The sequence below is a fragment of the Glycine max genome, chromosome 10 (assembly GCF_000004515.6).
Source record: "Glycine max cultivar Williams 82 chromosome 10, Glycine_max_v4.0, whole genome shotgun sequence".
Classification (NCBI taxonomy): Eukaryota; Viridiplantae; Streptophyta; class Magnoliopsida; order Fabales; family Fabaceae; genus Glycine; species Glycine max.
In genome coordinates this window covers 21,362,554-21,368,190 of record NC_038246.2, presented here as the reverse complement: position 1 = coordinate 21,368,190, position 5,637 = coordinate 21,362,554, and positions in this window count along the sequence as shown.

Below are 5,637 nucleotides of genomic sequence, written 5' to 3'. Positions count from 1 at the left end.
ATATATATATATATATATATATATATATATATATATATATATGTATATATATATATATATATATATATATATATATATATATATATATATATATATATATATATATATATATATATATATATATATATATATATATGTATACACCGAATAATACTTATATATATAATCATTCAAAATGCATCGTTTACAAAATTTCGGGTAGAAATTTCCAGGATGTCACAATACTCCCACCCTTTAAGGAATTTCGTCCCCGAAATTAACTACTCTATGAACAAACTTGGGTACAATTCCCAGGTTGAATCACCCTCGTCGAGTCCCCACTGCACTTTCACCAACGCGATCTCCTTCCCTCTCAGCGACTTCATTCTTCGATCAGTAATCTTTTGAGGTTGTGCTTTATAGGTGAGGTTATCCTTCACCTGTACCTCATCCACTGCAAGTATATGGGATGGATCCGGGTTGTATCGTCTCAGTTGAGAGACATGAAACACAGGATGCAAGTTTGATAAACTCGGGGGTAAGGCGATTTGATAAGCTACAGGCCCAACCTTCTTCAAAATCTGATACGGACCTAGATACTTGGGCGTCAACTTCCTAGATTTGAGAGCTCTTCCGACTCCGGTTACAGGAGAAACCTTCAAAAACACATGTTCTCCTTCCTGAAAATCTAATGGCTTTCTCCTTCTGTCATAATAGCTCTTCTGCCTATCCTGAGATGCTTTTATTTTCTCCCAAATCAGTTTCACTTATTCGGTAATCTGTTGTAGCATTTCAGGTCCAAGAAGTACTGCTTCTCCATCATCATACCAACAAATAGGAGTTTTGCACTTTCGTCCATATAGAGCTTCAAAAGGAGCCATACCAATATTGGCTTGGTAGTAAGTAAATTCAATCAATGGCAAACATTCCATCCAGCTACCTTGTTGCTCTATAATACACACCCGAAGTAGATCTTCTAGAGTCTGAATGGTTCGTTCAGTCTAACCATCTGTCTGAGGATGATAAGCTGAACTAAGCTTCAGCTTTTGTCCCCAATGCTTCGTGTAGACTTATCCAAAATTGCGAGGTGAGCCTCGGATCCGTGTCTGATACAATACTGGAAGGAATTCCATGCAACCTTACTACTTCTTTGATATACAACTCCACTAGCTTCTCCATTTTATACTTCATATTCACCAGAATAAAATGAGCAGATTTGGTGAGTCGATCTACTATGACCCACACAGCATCATGTCCACGACTAGTCTTGGGTAAACTAGATACAAAATCCATAGATATGCTCTCCCATTGCCATTCCGGAATTTCTAGTGGCTTTAATTCTCCTGATGGTCGCTGGTGCTCAGCCTTAGCCTTTTGACATGTCAAACATCTTGCTACATATTCAGCTACATCTTTCTTCATGCCATGCCACCAAAAACTTATCTTCAAATCTTGGTACATCTTAGTCATTCCTGGATGGAAGCTAAGACGAATTTTATGTGCTTCTTCCAAGATCTTAACTTTCAAATCATCTAAAGATGGTACACATATCCTCCCCTTGAATCTAATTAACCCGGTTGTGTCCTTCTTAAACTACACATCCTTATTTCCCATCGCATCTAACACTTTGCCTTGCAGAAACGGGTCATCCTCTTGAGCCTCACGTATGTGGTCTACGAATTCATTGGTGATCTGCAGCGCTCCCACCAATAAGCTCTTGGGTCGCATCTCGATTGCTAGATTCAGATCTCGAAATTCCTCTATCAATCTTTGCTCCAAACTCATCATAGTCGCAACATGTAAGGACTTCCGGCTCAGCGCATCGGCTACTACATTAGCCTTTCCTGGATGGTAGGAAAGACCAAAATCATAATCCTTGAGAAACTCCATCCATCTTCGTTGCCTCATATTGAGTTCCTTCTGATCGAACAAGTATTTGAGGCTCTTGTGATCACTGAAAACTTCAAAACGAGTACTGTATAAATAATGCCTCCAAATCTTCAAGGCAAAGACCACAACTGCTAGTTCCAAATCATAGGTCGGATAGTTAACTTCATGAGGACGCAATTGGCGTGAAGCATAAGCCATTACTCTTCCCTCCTGCATTAACACACACCCCAAACCTTGCCCGCTCGCATCGCAATACACTTCAATTGGCAACCTAGGCATCAGCCCTTGTGCCATGAGGGTTCATATCATTTGGTAATCAGAGCTCCGGTTCTAGGATGAACACTTCCTTTGCTGGAAAATATTGGGTAACATCCTTCTTTATTCTCTTTGCCATTTATATTACCTTCTTATTCATATATATATATATATATATATATATATATATATTTAGGCTGAACCATTGCAAAAATTAAGCCTTTTGATCTCTTTGTTATAAAAAAAAAAAAAAGAAGCAGAATTTCGTATAAGCAAAATTAAAAAAAAAAAAATTAGGCTGAATGGTTCATGCTTGAAGAACTTTAAAAAAAATCTCTTTAAGGTAATATATTGGTTGCATGAAGGATTGTTACTTGAATTCCTAAATTCTGAATTTTATTTCCTTCATTTGTGCCTAAAAACATTGTTAGCCTTTTTCTTGGTCAACCTTTTCCTTGTCTCTCTAGCCTTACCTTACACATATTGGTGAATTGTTCTTTGTTGTGGCCATAATCTCTTGAATTGCCTAAGAACTCAAGGGGAATTAGAGTGATAAAAGGCAAGAGTGTTTCATTAGAGAAAAGCCATAATTGTGTGATACACTTGAGTGGGTGAGGTATTCAAACAACAACTATAATTGTCTTGTTACGTTTGATTTGTTTGTTTGAGATGTTAGGTACTAATCCTAATGATGGAGTGGGGCTTTCGCAATTCCAAATGCAAGCTTTGATGCAACATTTGGAGAGGTTAATGAAACAACGAGATGATGCGCTCCATGAGAGGTTGGATCAAATGGAGAATAGAGATCATAATGAAGAAGAAAGGAGGAGAAGAGGGAATGATGGTGTTCCTAGACAAAACCAAATTGATGGTATTAAACTCAACATTCCTCCATTTAAAGGAAAGAATGATCCGGAGGCCTACTTGGAGTGGGAGATGAAAATAGAGCATGTTTTCTCATGCAACAACTATGAGGAGGACCAAAAGGTGAAGCTTGCTGCCACGGAGTTTTCCGACTATGCTCTTGTGTGGTGGAACAAGCTACAAAAGGAGAGAGCAAGAAATGAAGAGCCAATGATTGATACATGGACGGAGATGAAAAAGATCATGAGGAAGCGGTATGTGCCGGCTAGTTACTCAAGGGACTTGAAATTCAAGCTCCAAAAACTAACCCAAGGCAACAAGGGGGTTGAGGAGTATTTCAAGGAAATGGATGTGCTCATGATTCAAGCAAATATTGAAGAAGATGAGGAGGTAACTATGGCTCGATTTCTTAATGGTTTGACTAATGATATCCGTGATATTGTTGAGCTGCAGGAGTTTGTTGAAATGGATGATTTTCTTCACAAAGCAATCCAAGTGGAGCAACAATTAAAAAGGAAGGGAGTGGCTAAGAGGAGTTTTACCAACTTTGGTTCTTCTAGTTGGAAAGACAAAGGTAAGAAAGATGGGGCTGCTACTTCTAGTAGTTCCACACCTATCCCATCAAAAACTCGCTCAAAGTCCCAAGAGGAACCCTCTAAAAGGAGTAGAGATGTGAAGTGTTTCAAGTGCCAAGGCCTAGGACACTATGCTTATGAGTGCCCTAACAAAAGGTCCATGGTTCTTAGAGATGGAGAATATATAAGTGAATCTGATGTTGAAGAGGAAGAGGAGAGTGAGTACGTAGAGGAAGAGGAGACTCCGGAGGGAGATTTGTTGATGATTAGGCGGTTACTTGGTGGTCAATTGAAGCATGAGGAGGAGAGCCAAAGAGAAAACATCTTTCACACTAGATGTTTAATCAATGGCAAGGTGTGCATGGTGATCATTGATGGAGGTAGTTGCACCAATGTGGCTAGTGCTAGATTAGTGTCAAAGCTAAATTTAGCTACTAAACCACATCCTAGGCCATACAAACTTCAATGGCTTAGTAAGGATGGGGAGGTGCAAGTGAGGCAGCAAGTGGAAGTGGACGTTTCCATTGGGAAATACAATGATAAGGTACTTTGTGATGTTGTTCCTATGGAGGCCAGTCACTTACTTTTGGGGAGACCATGGCAATTTGATAAAAGAGCCAATCATGACGGTTACACCAACAAGATCTCTTTCATGCACCAAGACAAAAAGATTGTGCTCAAGCCATTGAGTCCACAAGAAGTGTGTGAGGATCAAAAGAAAATGAGAGAAAAACTTCTTCAAGAGAAAAAAGAAAAAGAAAAAGTGAGCAAAACACTTGAGAGTGAGAAAAAGAGGGAAACACTTGAGAGGAAAAAGAGTGAACAAAAGAAGAGTGAAACACTTGAAGTGAGGGAGAGCTATTTAGCCACAAAAAGTGAGGTCAAGAGGTTGTTTCGTGCTAAACAGTCACTATATATCTTGTGTTGCAAAAATCAGATTTTGACCACTAACACTTTTGATGATTTTGAAGTGCCTTCTAGTGTTAAAACTCTTTTGCAGGATTTTCAAGACATGTTTCCACCAAATGTGCCAAATGGACTACCACCTTTGAGGGGAATTGAGCATCAAATTGATCTCATTCCGGGAGCTTCTTTGCCCAATAGGCCAGCCTATAGAAGTAATCCACAAGAAACCAAAGAGATTCAAAGACAAGTGGATGAACTCATTAGCAAAGGTTGGGTAAGAGATAGTATGAGTCCTTGTGCTGTCCCAGTGATTTTGGTCCCTAAAAAGGATGGGACATGGCGCATGTGTTCCGATTGTAGAGCCCTTAATAACATCACCATTAAATATAGGCATCCTATACCTAGGCTTGATGATTTGCTTGATGAATTGCATGGTGCATGTTACTTCTCTAAAATCGATTTAAAAAGTGGATACAATCAAATTAGGATTAGAGAAGGGGATGAATGGAAAACTGCTTTTAAAACAAAATATGGTTTGTATGAATGGTTGGTTATGCCTTTTGGCCTAACTAACGCTCCTAGCACTTTCATGAGATTAATGAACCATATCTTGAGAGAGTTCATAGGAAAGTTTGTTGTGGTGTACTTTGATGATATTCTTATCTATAGCACTTCACTTGATTTGCATATTGATCATTTAAAATCTGTCTTGACTGTGCTTAGAAAAGAACAATTGTATGCCAATCTTGAAAAATGCATCTTTTGTACTAACCATGTTGTGTTTCTTGGTTTTGTTGTGAGTTCAAAAGGAGTGCAAGTTGATGAGGAGAAGGTTAGGGCTATTCAAGAATGGCCTACACCTAAGTCTGTGACCGAGGTGAGGAGTTTTCATGGCTTAGCAAGTTTTTATAGACGATTTATGAAGGATTTTAGCACATTGGCAGCACCTCTCAATGAAGTTGATCGAGGCCGTACCCGAATCAAATAAACATGAAAATGCAATAACTAGGAAGTGATCCTAGGTCGTTTCCCAACGAGCAGTGACAAGCCAAATGTTCATAATATACTTGCAGTAACAGTAACGATGGGGGGGGGGGGGGGTTTGTTGTTTGGTAATTAAGAGCAGAACAAATAAAATGGAATACGAAACTACTAATATTAAAAACGG